This window comes from Rhinolophus sinicus, chromosome 3 (genome assembly GCF_057876585.1).
Source record: "Rhinolophus sinicus isolate RSI-liver-muscle chromosome 3, RSI-T2T, whole genome shotgun sequence".
Lineage (NCBI taxonomy): Eukaryota > Metazoa > Chordata > Mammalia > Chiroptera > Rhinolophidae > Rhinolophus > Rhinolophus sinicus.
Window position 1 is genome coordinate 112,001,043 of NC_142503.1, and position 21,194 is coordinate 112,022,236.

At 32.8% G+C, this 21,194-nt stretch overlaps 1 long non-coding RNA gene across 1 annotated transcript in view; it reads left to right on the forward strand.

Annotated features, from left to right (window-relative positions):
* The window catches only part of LOC148758550 (uncharacterized), a 57,621-nt gene that overhangs the window by 8,265 nt on the left and 28,162 nt on the right, over positions 1 to 21,194 (forward strand). Inside the window, exon 2 of the long non-coding RNA XR_016020555.1 lies at positions 15,386 to 15,501. This is a non-coding gene — a long non-coding RNA (uncharacterized LOC148758550). The remainder of the gene's footprint in view (positions 1 to 15,385; positions 15,502 to 21,194) is intronic.

Genomic DNA, 21,194 nt, shown 5'->3' on the forward strand with positions numbered 1-21,194 from the left:
TAATAACATGAGAAACTTATAATACTTTAACTCCATTTATTTCCTGCTCATCTTTTACATTATTATTTTCATGCTTTTTAGTTATATTTTAAATCCTATCATTCATTACTGTTATTGTTTTATATATTTGCTCAACAATCATTATATTTACCTTTTTGGTGCTCTTTATTCACTCTTTTTTTTTTTGTTAATTAAATTTATTGAGGTGACAATTGTTAGTAAAATTACATAGATTTCAGGTGTACAATTCTGTATTACATCATCTATAAATCCCATTGTGTGTTCATCACCCAGAGTCAGTTCTCCTTCCACCACCATATATTCGATCCCCCTTACCCTCATCTCCCACCCCCCACCCCCCACCCCCCTTACCCTCTGGCAACCACCAAACCACTGTCTGTGTCTATGAGTTTCTGTTTCTCATTTGTTTGTCTTGTTCTTTTGTTGCTTTTGGTTTATATACTCTTACATATAACTTTAATCTCCTGTTCTAGTAGAAGGAGAGTAAAAACTCCTCCCCTTCCTGAAGGAAGAAAACATCATCTGGAATCTCATTTCTTTAATAGGCATGAAAACAAACAACATGGTAAAGAATCTAGAGGAAAAAAAATACAGATCATAAAAAAACAGAAACATTGTAATCCAGATAATGGATGTAACTAACAAAGCATTTAAAATTGTTTTTAAGAATATGTAATAGAAAATAGAGGATAAAAATGACAAAATAGATGACAATATGGAACATCTCACTAGAAAATTGAAATATATAAAGTAATCATTAAAATTTTATAACATAAAATACTATATCTGCAATTAATACCTCTAGATAGACACAGCAGAACTGAAAGAGCAGAAGGTAGGATAGGAGAATTGGAAGACAGATTAAGTCAATATCTAAACTGAAGTACAGAAAAAAAGTGAAATTTGATATACAGGAAAGAACATCAACCTGTGGGATAAAATCAAATTTTCTCCCATTGTTGCAAATGTAGTCCAGGAGAGAGGGGAGATGGAGTGCCAATAGTTTCTTTCAGTGCAAATAAGGACTACACACTCTCCAGCCTGGTTATCATATCAGTTCCGGTAAAGCTAATTATATGTTGGCTTCACTCTTTATCCTCAAGATCGTCAACTAAAAGACTCATCTATTCTTTTCTTTTTTTTTTAATTAAAATTTGTTGGGGTGACAATGGTTAGTAAAGTTACACAGGTTTCAAGTGTACAATTCTGTAATACGTCAGCTATATATCACGTTGTGTGTTCACCACCCAGAGTCAATTCTCCTTCCATCACAGATCCTCATATTTCGATAATCACCCTAAATGTAAATAGGCTGAACTCGTCTATATTCTTTTCCTCACAAGAGTGCTGATGAACTCTGTTTTCAGAATTTTCTTTTTTTTTTAAATTAAATATTACATGTCCAACTTCCTCCAGCTCCTGAGGGAAAAGCAAATATATATTTGTCAAAATTTCTGCTGGTTTATTTGTCACCCAGCAATAGCCCCCTGTGGCAGTCTGAATTGTCACCCTCTTGCTTGTGTGATGTATTAGTTTTTTATTGTGGCCATAGAAAATTACCACAAATTGTGTGGTTAAGACAACACAAATTCATTATATTGCAATGCTGGAGAATAGAAATCTGACACAGGTCTTACTGGACTAAAATCAAGGAGCTTGGTTGGGCTGTGTTCATTTTCTAGAAGCCGGAGGGGAGAATCCATTTCCTACACTTTTACAGTTTCCAGAGGCTGCTTGCATTCTTAACTTGTTGTGCCCTCCCTCCATCTTTAGAGTCAGCAGCGCAGACAGCATATCTGACCCTTCCTCTATTTTCTCTTCCCTTTTGGCTGAAGAGGATCAAAATTTTGCACCCTAAAATATGCTATTGATTTTAAGCTGGTTATTGAGAAACAAAAGAGTCAGAAAGAACCTTTGACCCTCTCTCTTACTTGCCTAAATGAATTCAGATGGAAACCTGCTTAAAGGAGGGAGCAAAACCTTAGCATCATAATATAAACTAAATATGCAAGACAGGGAGAAATCTAGCAAAACCTGTTAGACTGCTCTCTGTGTCCCACTGTTACTGGGTGGCCCAGCAAGAATTTGTTTAACACATGATTGATCTTTCTCTTCTCTTTGTGAATTGACTACTGTCCCATTGGATTCCCAGACCCTCGCCCCATTCTCCTTAGTTCAGAATGGCATGCAAACCTCAACTGCCCAGTGGGTCTCGGGTTTCATATTCTTAATGGCACTTCCACATGTACATCCGTAATACATTTTTGACATTTTCTCCTGTTAATTTGGCTCATTTAAGTGATTAAGTGATTTATTAGCTCAGCCAGAATTTAGAAATGTGGGAGGGAAGCTTTGGTTTTTTGTTTTTTTTTTTGGTTTTGTTTTGTTTTTGACCCCCACATGACCATATCCAGGAAGGGTTCTCTGCTTTTAAGGAGTTAATCAATTAGATTGATCTCACATGGATAATCCAGGATACTCTCTTTGTATCAAGGTTAGCTGATTACCAACCAGAAATGCATCTGCAACCTTAATTCTCTTATACAGGTTTTAAGCACTATTATTCTGCTTTGCTTGAGGTTGGGCCTGTTTGGTAGAAACAGGTACTTTTTAGGCAATCATTTGATATAAAAGTCAGAAAACTCATTTGTTCCTGTTTATGTACTGAAATTTTTGCTCAGTATTAGATCCCTGAATGCTCTTGTAGGAAGGGAAAGTGACAAGTGGCTGATCACATTTCTTTCATAGTATTTACTAATACTTTCCCAGAATTACCACCTGCTCCCAGGTAAAGTCTATAAAAGCCAGTCCTCCTCACTGAGGTGCTTCTCCCCTCTCTGGAGTCTTACCTCTGTTACCGAACACGAAGACTTCCTCCACCTGGCCACCTAGTAGAGCCAAACACTAAACACCAAGAATTGCAGTGGAGAAAGACTGGCTATATTATTATGAATGGCACCACCCAGGAGAACAAGAAGCTAATATCCAAAAGCCCAAACTCCGCGATGGCATGTAGGTTACAGATTCCACAGAGCAAAAATCACAAGACACTGCGGTGAGGGCTTCACCGCGTGTAGGGAGCTGACTGGTTGGAGGTGAGGTAAGGGTAATGAATCATTTCCTCAGGTCTTGAGGACAGCTCTAAGGTCTGCTCTGATATCCCTCTCTCTGATTTCATGGAAAATTAACCAAGGGTTCATTCTACCTTAGGGCTCGGGAACTTAAACTAGGTCAAGATGCTATCTTTAACTTAATAGAACCCCCCAGACTTTGGGACCCTTAGTCAAGACATAGCCATTGTTTCTGGCTGCCTCAGGGGTTAATGACTAATAAGCGAAAGACTAAGGTTTACAGGGCATGCTGTAAAGAAACTAAATAGAGTGCTAGGGCTACATATTACATCAAAATCCTACATTAATTAAATCAAGGCCCTCGGTTTCATCTTGATGAGGTCTCTTTGCCTTTGCAGTTCTTACTGCCTTCAACCAGTTGGTTTCTGTGTTTTAAATACATTTCTCTAGTGGTTTCAGTGGGATTGCTGATCCTCCGCTATCTAATACTACCTCTTTGAAGTTGAAGTCTCCCTTTATTATTTCAATTTTCAACTAAAAATGTATATAACACAATCTTTTGTACTTGGAGATTAAAAACAAATAAGCAAAGAAATCAACAAAAAGGCCAACCATGGTCTGTCTGATATTGTGGAATGTAAGTGGTAAAATTAGTACACTATTCTCTTGATGTTTAGCATGTAACTCTTCAAATTATACCTTTCGGACATAAATATAATTCAATCTTTCCTTATATAAAGTGTTCAGAAAACCAAGGACATTTTGTAAGTTATTAACTAAAAAATTCACAAGTTCAGAGCAATAATCACTGGTCAAAGAATAGTTTGTCATGTAACAGAAACCTTAAAATATTTTCTTTCTATTCTAAGTATTCCATAAATGAACAATATTAACTGGAAATTAGATGAACTGTTACAGCTCAGTTAGTGAAAACATGACTAACTGTACAAATAAATTTTTAAAATCTAAAATTCCTTAAAAATATTAGTTTTGTGTAATGCATATAGCAAAACTTACATTGGTTTAATTTTCTATTCTCTTGAAATGGCACTAGCTAAAGGGTAAGAGACACAGAGTTTAAATCTGTAACTTTTCACAAAAGCATGGAGAGCCCTGAAATGTGTAGAGGATGACATTTATCCTCAGCCTTATCTTCAGAATTCAAGCCTTAGAAATCCATTTTGGAATATTCTAATCATTTCTATAATCTCTTTAGATGAACAAAATTTATTTAAAAAACACTATTTTATTCTTAATATGAAGTTACTTTCGATTGCTGGAGGCTGGTCCTGTGTGGTAGAAACAGGCCTTTTACATAACCATTTAAGGTAAAAGCCAGAAAACTCAATTATCCCTCCTTATGTCCTGAAGTTATGGATCAATTGGAGATCCCTGACTGCTTTTTTGAAAGGAGAAATGAAGAGTGTCTGGCCACAATTCTTTAACAATATTTACTAATTCTTTTCAAATACATTACCTTGGGGATGCACAGTCTTCAATTTCTAACTGCCCCTTTGTAAAAAGAAAACCTATAAAATCTCATTTGCTGAAAAGCAAAGTGACAGAGTGCTTCTGATTCCTTCTGATGTTGTAATTCTCAAGAGTTAAAAACTCAAATTGCTCTGTACAAAGCAATAACGCTTAAGAACATAGAGTTTGAAGCCAGATAGTATGTATGCAGTCTGCCTATTGATTGTATGACTTTAGGCACATTTCTTAACAGCCCCCTGTCTCCATTTCTCTAAGTATGAATAGAGATTACAACAATAATGCATTTCATGAGTTTGTTAGAGAATGAAATAATTTAACATTTTAAATCTCTTAGAACATTACTGAAAACATAGTTATTGTTTTCTAATGTGTGGTGCATACTAGAAAAGCTGCTGGCTGCACATCAGAAGTGCATCTTCGCCTTGTTAAAGGCATGGTTCACATCAGCTAATTGAAGATGCCTCTATTAATGTCAGGCATCAAATATGTAATATCACTAATACACACACATACACACACACATACACACACAGTTTTACACGTTAGTGTTGTGCGGCCACTATGTTAACATTTATATCTATATATCATCTATATCTATATTTATATCTGTATCTAACTATCTATCATCCATGTGTGTGTGTGTGTGTGTGTGTATATACAGAGGGTATATATATATATATATACATATATATATATGTATATATATATATATATATATACACACACACATATATACACAGGGTATATATATACACAGAGGGTGCCAACAAATGTATATACATTTTAAGAAAGGAAAAAACCGTATTAAAGTTATGCTGATGGAAACCACTTTGAGCACCTCTTGTAATTGCAGAAGTGAAATGTGACTTGTATTCATCTTTTGTTATCAGTATATATTGAATATTACAATTTTAATATAGTTTTCCTTTCTTAAAATGTGTATACATTTTTGATCTATATTATATATATATAAATATTATATATATGTATAAATATTGTAATGGTATATATACATATGTATATATGTATACATATACACACACATAAATATATAATATTTATCCTTGCTATCAAATATTGAATGCTTATCATGCTTACCAATTGCCGGGCATTCTACTAAGTGCATTGCATTAATGTCTCTTTTTATCCTTAAATCGGTTGTGTGAGATAGAAACTATTTTTATTTGTATGACTATATTACTGAAGCATAGAGAGCTTAAGTAATTTGCTTGCATACATCTAGTAATAACAAGGCAAGGATTCAGACTGAGCCCTACCTGACCCCATAATCACTGCTCATAACCACTTCCCTGCCTATGCAATGGAAAGGTCAGTTTATTCAGAAAAAACGTTGAGTAATTAAGTGGAAAAAGTTAACTTAATTGTTAAATGGAAATCTTATAAGGAATTGTATTTTTCTGGAAAAGAGTCATACAGAATGATAATTTCCTAGAGTGCAATGATATTTTTTCCAATTCTTTTGGACCAACTTGGACAAAATGTATTTGATAACTACTTCCTGCTCTTACTTTGGCAAGCACAGTTTGACCTTTTACACTTTCATCCTTTGTATCCATATTTGAACTTTTGGAGAAAGGTCTGATTTTTTTATGCCATTTATTTGGTATAAATCAATTCCCACAGTAAAATAAATGGCTATCCTCTCATCCACATTCCCTTCAGCTTTTCACAGCTACTGTCTTTTTCAACTAGTTTTTCAACTCTGAACAGCATATTTGACATATATTGGAAAACCATTTTTTTTCCTCTTACACAAAGAGACTTACTGGAAGTAGCATTGACACGTGCAAATCACCAAAACGCTTTGCAATTTTACACTCTAAAGAGACAGGCTTTATTTACCCAGTTAATAACATATGATACTCATGGCTCCAATCCCCCGGTAAGAAGATTGGTTGGGTTGGGTTATATTTTATTGTCACTGAGACAGATAACATAAATAATATAAAGACAAAATATTCACACACATATGGAGAGTATCATATTCTATCTTCCAAATAAGTATTAACAAAAAGAAAAAATAATCATACATTTTCTACACAAAATATATTTTACTGAAATTCATTTTAACAGTTTTAGGAAATTTTACATTAACAGTGTATACCAGAGGAAGAAATGATGTAATGTTATAAAATAACACAATGATCTATTAAACAGTGAAGGAGGAACTGACTTTGGATTCATTTATTCATTTACTTACCCACTTATTAACTTATTTCCACTATTTAAAGTAACCTTGGGAAATGATCTAATTGTTCATGGCTCCATGTGTTTTTCAGTTAAAATAGACTGCTCTATAACCTGATCTATACATTCCTCACTTTTCTGATTCCTTCTGTGCATGAAACATAAGTTACATAGCATTGTGGCTAAGAAGTGCTATGAGGAGCAAGAAGCAAAGAAATACTTAAGTCCACACTTTGCTTGTCATGCAGTCAGATGACATGGGAAACTGACAGCACACCAGACATCTTTTTATATGTTACTACAATCCTGATATATAGCACTTACAAGGAACATTCAGAATATGAAATTAAAATCAGCCCTTGTGAGTGAAATGAGCAGAATCAAGGTATTATGGATTGAATTAAGAATGTGTCTAGAAGCCCATTCTAAGAAAAGGCTGGACAAAGTGTGACTGTAGAAGATTTTGGAAAATTGTCCACTAAGGTACAGGTTTTGAAGTGAACTACAACTAAAGCCCTCAGTGCAGAGTTTAAGATAGATGGATTTCAACATCAAATAGACCTGGATTCAAAACTTAGCTCATCCACCTTACAGCTTCACAAAAGGCTAAATTTGTCCTTTAGAGTTTTCTCCAGTGGGTTTTTGTCTCTTTTTATTCAGATATGGACATCAGTCTTTCACAATTCCCATCATTCACTGTTGCCTGAAACACCTGTATCTCTCACTTACCCTTCTTTCATGATTCATGCGGTGTCACTCCCTCACCTCCTCTTAGTCTTCTAGCTACCGGTTTGAATGAAGTTAAAGACACTAGAAAAATAACTAAAGTCAATATTGAGATTCTTATTTTATCCAATATAACATTATTCTGAAAGAGGTTAATAGATTGGAAAATACATTTTTTCCTGTTTATATTATGCAATAAGCATTTTAATAGACCAAATGTTTTTCTTTTCTTAAGATGTTACAGGAGGAATAAATTAATAAAAAAAATGCAGACTACTCAGAAATGAGTATCTTGCTTGAACTTCTATGTGATTTGAGGGAATTATAAGACTCTCCAAAACAGACACGAGTGCTCGTAGGTGCTCAAAAAGTAAAATAAAATGGAAATAATTAGTTATCTCATTAAATTATTGCCTAAGTTTTATATTTTCATTTATATAGCCACATTCCAAAGTATTATTTAGGGGCCCATTACATTCACAGAATAGAATTAAACACACTGGTAAATAGAGGAAACCACTTCAGGAGTCCTATCAGGATGGAAGCAGTTGAGCTGTGTTCTTAAGAACAACTGACTGCGGTGGCAAGTGGCAACAGAACTCGGAGTTTTGAAGTGAGTTAGCATTTCCTAGGGCTTGCCTGAGAGAATGAACAAAGAGGCTCTGATACAACACTTGACTTCCTAGAGGCTGGCATGATAAAGTCATGGGGTATTGTAATTTGAAAAATAAATGCAAGTGTTGCATTGCTGGATGGAGAAATTAGAAACCCGCATGTTTATAAAGGCATCCTTACTTGAAAATCATTTGATTATTACGATAACATGTTAATATTTTCTTGTGTAGTTCATTATTTGTAGCTCATCATAAAGAATTACCTTACATAAAGAATTATAGAACAATCTTATAGAAGGTGATGGTATTAAATGACTAATATGGAATTGCAATGTTCCAGACATTCATCTTAATACTTTACACATATTATGTAATTAAATCCTCATATATACCTCATCAGATAAGTACTGTTACCCTTGGTATACAGAGGAAGGAACAGAGACACAGAGAAAAATATGTACAAGGTCACAGATTAGGTAATGGTGATGCCAGTATCTACTAAAACTGTATCTTTTAAACGCAATCTTTCCTAATCTATTTCACTCCCAAGTATATACCAAACAGCAATGAGTGTTTATGTCCTCCAGAAGAATTTAATAGTGAAAATGATAAATATATATGCTATATTAAAACAATAGAATTCCTCAAACAGTGCAAAAGAACAAACTTGCTATGTGGAATAAGATTGATTTGTTAAAGCTGGATGGTAGGTTTAAGAATTGTTCTTATGAAATCACTATATTTCCCTTTCTTAAAAATATTTTTAGCAAGTGATATTAAGCATCACTTACATCACTTTAAATTGACAGATTAAGTAGTAAGATCTTTTCTTTATCTGCATCCTTATATCTTCCCACCAATTAACTTTCCATTAATTCAGTTCTTCTTTCATGTCCTCAAATCCATAAAAAATGTGGTTTGAAGATTTTAGTGATGGAAGGAGAACTGACTCCGGGGGGTGAATATGCAATGTGATATATAGATATTGTATTACAGAATTGTACACCTGAAACCTAGGTAATTTTACTAATTATTGTCACCCGAATAAATTTTAATTAAAAAAAATAAAAATGATTTTAGTGTAAGCAATTGATTTATGCGTGTGTGTATGTGCATCTCCAATTAATATCAATACATATTTTTGAGGGTCAAATGTTATAATACATGTTTGATGTTTTTATAAATTTTGCCATGTTACTTTTATGGATGCTGGACTATGAAACAGTAACAGTATACTGCGCTAATCACAGCAATGTGCAAGAGAACCTAAATCCCAATTTAATATGCTCCCAAATGATTAGAACTTTAGTTGCAGTAATGGCTGTAGATATATTTCAGTTCATTTTAATATTCATTTCTCTTTAATAAGTGAAATTGAGTATTATCCTTTCAATTGATAGGTAATTGATGGGAAGAAACGTCTCTGTCTCAATAAATTTACTGTTTAAAACTATTTTATATTTGATATTCACCTATTGCCCTCTTTCTTATTGATTTCAAATTCTTTAACTTTTAATTAAATTATCCTTTTTAGTATATTTTGCAAATATTTTCCCAGTTTGATTTTGTCTTTTACTTCCAGTGTGGTGGTGTAACTTATTTTTTTGTCATAGTCAATTATTTTTTTAAATTTATATTTCAAATTTGTCAGTTAAAATTTCTGGAAGTTTTTTTATTTATCTTTGCCTACGCTATACAGCTGAAGCTGAAGTAGAATAATATTAAATGGCAACTCTAATTAAATGTGTATATATATATATATATATATATATATATATATATATATGTACACGTGTATAGTCACATATTGTAAAGTACAGCATAGGGGAGATACTCAATGGAATTGTAACAGCTATATACGATGTCAGAGGGGTAGTAGATTGTAGGGGGCATATCACTTTGTGAGCGGTGTAAATGTCTAACTAGTACATTGTTTTGGACACCTGAAACTAATAAAAATTGGAAATTAAAAATAAATTATAAAAGCAAAATTTTGCCATGATTTCTTCAATAATTTTATTTCTTTATAGGCTCCTCTGCTCTTTCTTTCCTTGTCCTCTTCTGCTGTTCCTCCTATTCTTTGTTATTCTTCCTCTTGAGTTTTTCTTTAACATAGCTTAAATCAAATTATAATTTATCTTAGTTTTCGGTGTTTGGTTCCATAATATCCTTTCTGTTAAATTAGCAATCAGATAGGCTTACATCACTTTTTTTTAACATTCCATCATTTTCCCTTGATCAGAATCATCAATTTTATCACATATTACAAGTCTTCATGCATCTGGAGATATTTTAAATCTTTAGTTTTTAGTTTATTGAATTGTCTATTCATGTACCAGTATCACATGTTTTAATTATTATGACATTATATTTTGTTGTCTGTTAGGAGTAGCGTTGCATATTATTCTTAGTTTTCAGAATTTCCCGAGATATTTCTACTTGGTTCTATTTTTTTTCCTGTAAAATTTACAATCATATTTTCTAGTCAAAACTCCTTTTGTCATTTTTATTGAGTACATTAGATGTATTGATTAACATAAGAAGAATTGACATTTTAATATTGAATTTTCCTATCTATAAACCTAACTTATGTAACCCTTTTATCTACTCTATATTATTTATTTAAGGAGATTTTAAAATATTTTAGAAGATTATTTTTATATAGACATTGTATAATTCTAGGTATATTTTATATGCATTTTATCCTTTCTTATTGTTTAATTATACATCAAAAGTTGTATCATAATTGGTAGTTGTTTCTATATGTTATTGATTTCTAAATAGTATTATCTTTTAACCACACAGCTTCCTCGAGTTTCTTGCTCTTTTGTATATCGATTTACTTAAACTTTTTGAATTTTCCAGTTATAAAAAAATTATTGGCAAGTATAAAGCATTACAAATTTTCCTTTCCAATTTTTATATCTCTCATTACATTGTCTTACCAGATGATATAGGCTACAACTTCCAGGGCATTGTTGAATAATAATAATGATAGCTGAATAACATATCTAGATTGTGATTTTATTGGCACTGCTTCTAGTGTTTCTAATTAAACATGATACTAGAAAAATTTTGTGAAACTAAATGTTTTCCTTCTTTAAAAATATCTTTATGCTATTATTTTACTAGGATTTTCTTTCTTATCAATAACCTGATGATGAGTATTATATTCTTCAGAATATATACAAATAGGTCAGTAAATGGTCCTTTTTTGTCTTTAGATTATACGGACCTTTTTTCTCCTTAGAATATTTGTCATGCACTGTATTCTGTCTACTCAGTATGTCTTGATGCCCTTATTTGGGACAATTCTCATTTTTATAATAGCCATCTTCCACCATATTAGAATCTAGTAGCTTATCTTCAAGCTTTCCTCACCAAACTTTCCAATGATTTAGTAAAGTATACAATATCCTTTTCTGTTTAATTGGCTACACAGAATATATGTTTATCAAAGTTGACTAGTCTGAATCTAGTCAGGTGATTGATCTGAATAAAAGCAACTCTCATTGTACTGTTGGAAGTCTGGAATTAGTTTTCTAGCCTGGTTTGGTTCTTTCACTTAAAAGCATAATTAAGATACGTGACTCATGGAAGTCCATTGCATGCATTGGCAAAATAACTAAGTTACCATCTATGAATGACTGTAATAAAGTCCAAGTGAAGCCATTCCACAGAAAAAATTTATAAACATATAAAAGACACCAGGACTCCAAGGAATCTATGTGATGAGCTGGTTTCTCCATCTGTATTGGACATCTTAAAGAAAGAGAATGGAAAGCTCAAAGCTCCAATTTCTCAGCTCAAGTAAAAAGACAATAATCATTTCTATGACTACATTTAAAGGATTTTTTTATCAACTACATTTTATGATGATAGACCTGAAAGCTGAAGTCAAAATTTGATATGGGTTTATGAATTAAATACCCACTGAACTCTGAATCTCAGTATAGTAAGTATATTTACATTCTGGTTCTACTCTTTTCTAGCTTTGTAATTTTGGGCAACTTGACATCTCTGCTTTAGTTTTCTCATTTGAATAACAATACTTCTTTGTAAGGTGTTGTGAAAGATAAATTAATTAACATATATGACATGCTCAAAACAGTGTCTGAAACATTTATTCAATTAAGTTTAGCCACTGTTAATTATATAAACTATATCATTTTAAATTTAAGTAATTAATAAAGTGTATGAAAGAGCATGAACTTGAAAACAGATGACTGCATTGGGGAGGGGCTGCATGAAGATTGCTGGAGTACCCCAAAAACCCACTAACCATACCTCCCTTGTCATCAGAAGCAACCTTTGCTCACCAAGGTCTCATGAGGCTATTCTTGTATTGCATGAAGACTATAACAATTCCGGGATCAGTCAAACTTCTCATGCACACCTCTACTAATTCTCATTTCATCATTTTATTCAGATCTGTAATGTGACTGAGAATATAGCGTTCCCAAGCGGCCAATTATAAAGTTAATGTGGGAGAAAAAAAAAGTTAAAAGTAAAAGTATTGCAAAGCTTTGTTAATTTATGTTGGAAAATATATGAATGATATTTGTGAGTATGGATTTTAAGAGCATTTGACCAAAGAGAAATAAACAGATTTTAGTAAAGCTCAGTTTTTTAAAGAGTGCATTGATTGAGGATTTAATATTCCAAGTAGGAAAAGAAAGTGTGAATGGTTCTAGTTGTTTGTTGATTGAGTTTGGACTCAGTTATCTCTCACTAAATAAAGAGATGCCAGAATTTACTTGGTTGAAGGTAGTAGAAGAAATAGAAAAACTGATTATTTATGAATGCCAAAATAGGCATAAGTTGTGCAATCTACTGCTACCTAGTTCCTATTTAATATCCCTAGAGATGGTTAATAAGGCTTTCATCAAATCATGGAGGACTACATTTTTTATGATAATGATAATATTGTTGAAATGCACTGTAGTGGTGTTTCCTTGAGAGGCAGAGATATTGGTAGTATTTGTTACTATTTTAGTGGGTCCCCTGGTCTTATTTGGAATGATGTAACCACAGGTTAATAGAGGCCAAACAACTTCATTTAAATGCAAAAACTATTCATTGATTATGGAGTTCTAGGGATGGAAGGAAATGGGCAACTCATTGAAGTCCAATTTGATTGTAAAAGGATAAAGAGTTATATAAAACTAAGCAAAATAAAACAAGCAAAAAATCAAGATATGGCAAGTGGTGGCTTATCTTGAATCACTCTAATAGAAAATCAAAGCATCTTACCCAGTTGTAAGAAATGAGTCATTTCACAATTCCAGATCCTTTTTAAAGGAGTTAAATCCAGGCAGCAAAGATGAAGATTCCTATAATAGCATAACAAGTACATTTTATAAATCTTCCTTTTTGCCTTTCCCAAAGAGACCTGTCAAGTGTGCACCATGGTAATTGTTCAGGGATTGTTACACATTGGTCTAAGTAAATGTAAAGTCCTTGGAACCCAGAATAATTTGTGTTCCACAGATCAAGGTAGAAGGTTAACATGGTCTAGTGATAGAGTTTTCACTCATGATTGCTACATATTTGGCCCATAGGGCCTCAAACTCATTCTTTGATTTCTTTTCCAGTGCCTGCATATAAAATTTTAGTAAATTCACGTGGTAATTGGTACATGTATATATTACCTTACTGATTTATGGAGTAAGGGCTATTATTATAGAAAGAAACTTATGTGATGCCAGTTAATTGATTCCCTAAAGGTTCCCATTTAGTTTATTTTTGGACTGTACAGAATGTGGATGGGACAAGGGAATTGATTATGGATTATAATCACTTAATCAAGTGGTGATCCCAATTGAAATTTCTATTTTGGATGTGTTCTCTTTTGTAGTAAGTAAAAATAGCCAATGCTGTTTTATTTATTGTTCTGGAAGTTGCCTAGCTTTTCTCTACTAAAACAAACTAAAATGCTGCCGGTGGATTCATATTTTAGTATCTAAAGCTCCTATAAATGAGGTGACGTTTTTCTTAGAAAAACATTTAAATTGTTAGTATAAAGTTATTAAGGAATCTCTCAGGACCAGCTGTACAAATGAGGAATCCTGCAATTTAAGCTTTATTAGCTTCTTGAGAAACCTGTCTCTGAGGACATCACCACTTTTTGCTGCAGGATTCCATGAACTCTACTGCACTCTTACACAAATTTGTCTTAAGAGAACTTTCTAACCTTGATAGTCTACAAAACATGATGGCCCAGTAAATGATAATCTGATGATATTTTGTTGATAGATCCTGGGGAAAATGATATTTTGGTGAGAGACATATATACAATAAGGTAGAAGTTGATTCCTGAGGAAATACTCTCTTTGGAACTACTACTCATCCAAATGCTGGAATTCTGTGGCCTGGGACATGTTAGGTAACCCCCTAAAGGACATTTACCACACAGTTACAAATACAGTCACTATGCAGGGCAGGTATGAGTAAAGGTAACAGTACAAAATTTTCTCCTCTTCCATTCTCTCCCAATGGAAATGATTCTTGAATTTGCCTGACTCCACTTACTAGAAACCTGATAATGGTAGAATTTCAGCTGTAGTACTAGGCAACGTTGTTTATGGTAAAACCCTAAACAAAAACACACTGATTATTAGTAAACTGCATGTGGATTAGGTGATTATTAAAACAAACACAACAATAAAGACCTGAGTGAAGCCATAGCTTTGGGTTTTCCTGAGCTTGATGATGCTTAAAATTGAGTATGTTCTTCTTTTGGTAAATTGGAAGCTAATCTCATGAAACTATTGGAAGAAATATTGATTGCTATGTGGAACTCAGACCTGTAAGTTGATGTGCACCTCCGCCCCACTCCGTCATCTCACCCCCTTCAGCTCAACACTGAGCGGCCGGATGGGTGTTGAGGCTAATGATTAGGCCCTTGGCATCTGCAGGGACTCCCATCTAAGTATTGCTCTTGATGTTCACATGCTGAGTTTGCTGTTCTGTATCTTTCTATAAATTGGAGAAACCTAGTGCTGGAGGTGGCCTATTTCAATTTTATAAGTTTGAAATATCCAGTTGAACCCAACATTGTTAAGATTGGTTGTTGCAGTTGATATTTCAGGAATATGAGAACAACATATGCCACACCTGGGCATGCCATTCAGAACAATTTATTAAACAACCTGAAAGATGGCTAGGTCTGAGTGTAACCCAAAGGACAGAAGGTTCTCCACTGAGTAGTGACGCTTGTGAACCTATAACCTGCTACTTTTCCTTTTGTTTCAGCTGATCAATGTTGATACGTGTGTGTGGAGAAGCAAGAAGCTGAATGAGAATCTGCCAAAGTCTAATAAGAGATATACAGAAGAGACCTCTAAGGTATTGGAGCTATGCCTTCTTTGGTAAGTCACTTTCCTCATTTTGAAGAACATTTCAGTGTTTGCTCTTGGATTAGGTGACTACATAATCGTGGGTCATAAGATGATGATGTTACAGGAGCTACCAATTATGAACTGTGTTATATAATCCACTAAGTCACCTACTATTGTTTTAATAAATCTCTTCCTTTTATTTCCCTTAAACTTCTTTTGTTGTGCTTTTCTAATATTTTATAATTATTGTTTAATATAATTTCATTATATGGTTAATTACTATTAATATGAAAGGCTTTAAATTGTCCCCTAAACACTACTTTAATTATGTCAAGGTTCTGATATTCTGATTTTCATATTATTCTAATTATTTTAATTATTTAAAATATTTTAAATTTGACCCAAAGTATGTTTAGGAGGGAATTTTGTTAGTGTATTTTGTGTAACTTCCTTGAGAGAGGACCTTTTATGATTTCTGATTTTTGTCTAATTTTATCACATTGTGATAAGGTAAATCATCTACACCTACAACTTTTCTTTATTTCGTTTAATTTACTTTGGAATCTAATATATGATGAGTCACCATGAATGTTTCATTGCCACTGAAAGAAGTTTTATCTTTTTTCATATATGTTATTGACATCTACATAATTATTTTATGATATAGCCTTTCTATATCCTTGCTTTATGCTTATTTTTTACTTAGTCTGTCACTGAGAAGAAATTGAAGTCTTTTACTACTAAAATGTTTCTGTCTACTTCTCTATCTCCTGCTTTTTTTATTTTTGCTTTATAATATTTACGTTGTTGTTAAGCTGCAAAAATATTAATTAATCATGTATGTTTTTGTAAGTTGCACTCCTAAGATATCAGTGCTTTTCTGAGTCAAAAACTCTGAGGGTATGGTCCTACAATCTGTGTTTTAATGCTCTCTTCCGCTATTCCATTGTCAAATAAATACATGGATGATATGTAAACTCACACTATTTACCTTTAATTATTTCTATTTTAGTTAAATATTCAACTAAATTTTTTTATGTAGTTAATATATCCATTTTAAATTAGAAAGTGCCTAATATTTGTTATAATTCCTTGATGGCTTGAAAGTAATATGTATTTTCTATATAAGGGTACATTATTTAATATATACCTATAGAATCAAACCATTAATTTCATTGCTTGAATCCTCTAGTTTTTATTAAATGTTTATCTTCTTTATTTCATAGATACTTTAAATACCATTGAACATCACCTCTTCCATCCTTTTAGTTACATCTAATTTTTATTTTATTTTAATGTTTCTCACACAAATATTATATGTTTAATATTCAATTCAATGTATTCTTAATTAAATGTATATTTATCAATTACTTGTTCAAAATTTGTGGCAAAGATTGCTAGTTGTCCCAGAGAATCACTGTTTTTTCTACAGTAATAGCACACCTACATTGTAGCTATGCATATGGTCAGCTGGAATATAGAGTTTATATTGTAGCGTCCTAGCCTAGAGATAGTTGTGATTTTATGGGTACACTCTAGCTAATGGAATAAAGACAGGGGAAATGGGAAGTGCTCTCTCCTCCTTTTCTCTGTCTTACTACTTAAAAAAAATGATACGATGTCTGGAGAACCATTTTTATTTGCTGAGAATGAGAACCATAAACTAGTCTAAGACATTGAAAACACCACGTAGAAGTACCCTAGTTACCCATTGTGAGAGTTTAGGTAAATTACCCCCTAATATCACTGCCTAGCTATCAATTTTGTGTGGCCAAGTGGTCTTGAACTGACATTAACCCTTCCCATGAGCATCTGCTCTAGATAACAGCTTGCAAAGTCACAAATATACATTCCTGATATGATTTCCCCTAAGCCCTTGTGATAAGCATTCTCTCCCTATTCCTAGGGTCTCCTCTGTGTGCCCCTTTGATAAGACCTCTTTGGAAGCTTATCCAAACCCTACTCTTTTTGGTTAGAATTGGCTAGATCTTATTACTCATCCCTGCTAAATTCCTGCATGCTTCTTCCTACTTCTGGAATGAAAGAAAAGCAGCATTGATTGCTGTGGTGTGTTCTACTTTCAGCATCGTCTAAAAGTGTTTATCTTGTTTCAGAGCCAATCTCTGTCATTTAATTTTCTATTTTCATATACTTTATAAACCATTTGTATATGCTTGAAAGAGAGGGTGTGCATGAAAAGTGAGAACTTATTTAGTTACCTTGAATAATATTCCATATTTTTAACAAATGATGGAACTGAAGTCTAGAGAGCTGGTGGCTTTTGTAATGAAAATGCCAGTGATGACAACTTATGTCCCATATGTTACTGCTAATACAGGCTTTTACTTGAGACTTTCACTTAAGGGAACAGCAAAATTCCTAAAAGCCAATCAGAAATTACTAAGAAATAATACCAGAGCCCATGTATCTAGGGTGATTTGCTGCATCTCTGACTGTCCTTCTATTAACAAGAATTGAATTCTTTTGCAAGGTTATTGTCCCCCTTGTGGTAGTTGATCTAATTATACAAACCTATAAAGGAAAATGTTATTTATTAGATGCATATTTCTTTTTGCTTTTCTCCTGTAGTGTGATTCCTTCAGTGGAGCCACACTGGCATAACATTTCTATTTTGAGAAACTACTAATTTCTTGGTTCTTTTCTCAGTTTATTATAAAAGACTGAAAATAGCTTCTTCCATTTCAAATATTTTCCTCAAATTGCAAAAGCTTAAAGTGCCAATGGTTATCCCTTAAATTAACACTTAACAGCTCATTAGACGTAATGTAGTTTGAAACACATATAATGCATATTTTTGAAAATCTTTTAGTATATGTTCATGGAAAATCTATTTGCTTTCATAATTTTTAAGCTCGGAAAAATGATAGTCTGAAGAAACAAGGCAATTTCTAAGTAAAGCAATCCATAGTCTAGAAATATTGCTATTTTGTCTCTTTTGGTAAATGAAGCTTGTTGCTGTTTAATTTTATATAGAGTAAGAACAACCTTTTCCTACAAAGAAAAGTGATCCAAAGTTACTGAACACTTAATAGAAACAGAATAAAATATAATTAACACTATTGATGTTCATTTTTCCTATCATATAACAACTGTGATTCTTAAAAACACTTCACCATGAATTGTAATACTGTTTAATTTTAGGTTAAGTTATAACCCAAGTGCAGACAGCATTCCAAAGAGTATACTTTTTCATCAGATAGTTATATTCTTCAGTGTGTGGTTAAAACATGATTCTATTTTCTGTACTGTGATCAGCACTTTCTTAATTAGCATGGTAAACTTGAAAAATTTGTTTTAATGAGAAATGAGGAAAAAAATGGCCTGTTAATGAACATGTTGAATATTAATGATGAGCTCTCATTGATAAGGTTAGTAGAAAATACAGATTGGGGAAATTATTTTCGAGATACTCCCTGTCCTTGGCTGAAGAGACCATATAACAGCAACACCTATTGCTACTACCCTTACAGATGATGTCCTTGTCTCACCCTCTAAATGACTCTGTGCCAGCCTTGAACCTGGGAATTCTAGATGCCTGATTCTTGTTAGGACAGTAGTGGAACTCTGGCCTTTGGAATTCTGATGTGTTTGCTTTAAATGGACATTTACATGGGTACTTCTCTGAGCATCTGAAAAGCAGGGAACTAGGATTTGCTTTAGGTTAGTGAAGAGGTTGTATGAAACATACCTACTAGCAACTAATCAGCTAATTAAATGTTTGACAATTGTCATAACAGTCTGAGACTCACTTTTACTATAAATAAATAATAAAACATTTTGGAGGGAAGTAGCTAATTCTAATGGTTCTCAAAATTTTTCTGTGACCACATTATTAGAAAGAAAAGGAAGTAAAATTGTGCAAGATCAAATTGGTTAGGGTCAGTCAGTTAACTACACACTAATTCATTTATTTCACAAATCTTTGCTCATTACTTATCATATTTATGAAAGGGTGAGAAAAGGTTGAGGTAGATAAACCTGATCAAGGTTTATTAAAAGATAAAACTTAATTAAATGTTCATCATGAAAGCAGATATATTCCATTTATCTTCAGTCATATGTATAAGTGTGTACTATTTTAGTACCCATTTAATGCAAAATAAAAGCAAGCCTTAAGTATTAATGTTAATGCAGATACATAAACCTTTATTTCTATATCATAAGCTTTATAGTAATATTGACCTATAATGATAATTTTGATTTTTCATGGCTAATCTTGCATGATTTTAATTATACTTAAAGCATGTGTTTGCAAACAATTGATAACAAAAACAAAAAAACTGGTCTTTCAGAAAAATTGAGAAAACTTTGATACATCAAAAATGAAATTTTGAAATTTAAAATCTTGATTTCCTCATCATAGTGTCTACTTGAGTCTCATTGGAATGTACAGTATGCAATTCTGTTATTCTTGCAGTTTGATTTGATCTACTATCCTCTTTGTCAACCTCATTATTCAAGAGCTTATCAACCTGACATTTAATTATTACCCTAATCTAACTAATAACTGCAGAATCATTTTTCAGTACTTTGCATTTAATGAACCCTTAGAATTATCATGTGGATCATATGGAAAGTGAAGTGTTGATTCCATTGTAAAATTTTGGCTTTTTCTACAAAAATTTAAGTATGTCCTTAGTCCCTATTTCTATTTGTCCCTTCCACTATTTTTCATTAAGAACATTTCACAAGTTTATTGAAGGGCTTGTTCTAACAATTTCTTTGTGAACATAATTTCAATGGAATCTCCTCAAATTAAAAGATACCTTTATTTTTACATTACTTATTAGCTAAATGCAAAGTATTTTCTGGAATTATACTAAGTAAAGACAAAAACAAGAACAGCAACAAGGCTGAAATCAGTCTCTGCCTTCCCAAATAGTCCTTGGTAAAGTTATTTTGACCTACCTAAGATGTCTTTTATCTGGAAAGTGTCTATACTAGTAGGTTTTTAAATTATATAATGCATATGAAACATTAAGGGCAGTGTTTGGCATAGAATAGATCTCCCAGTATGTATTGTCTGTCTTTTATCGTGATTATCCTGTTACATCAAAACCTCCTTCCTCTCTCTATGTTTATTTACATTGATCTCTGAGTGAAAGGCACCAGGAGGCGACACTTACAGCAGATTGATACCATTCAAACAAATTATTATTGAGCTATAATTTACATACCTCTGAATCATACTTTTTAGTGTACAACTATGAGTTTTGACAAATCCAAGAGGTCACATAAATAAAAATGTACACTACATATTCTTTCGAATCTGCTTCTTTCACAGTAAAATAAATTTGAAATGAATCCATCTTGTGTATAGCAGGAGTTATATCTTTTTATTACTGAATAGTATTCCGTTGTGTGGGAAAACACAATTTTCATCCATTCACCAGTTGAAGCGCTTTAAGTTGTTTCCAGCCATTATGAATAAACCACATATATATACATATATATTGCTGTAATTGGACAAACATGTTTTAATAAGCAAGGCAGCAGATTGAGAGAAGCAAGGGAATGCTCATTTCATTCTACTTTTTCGTTGTCTTTGGTATGTAAAAATTCTGAGAATTTTTCAGTAGGTTACTCACATGGTAAGTGAAAGAATAGGTTCAAAATGGAGGCATCAAAATAAAGCCTTCATTTCTTTTGATTGAAATATGTAAAGAATAAGGAGATCAGAAATAGTTTAATATATGTCAAAT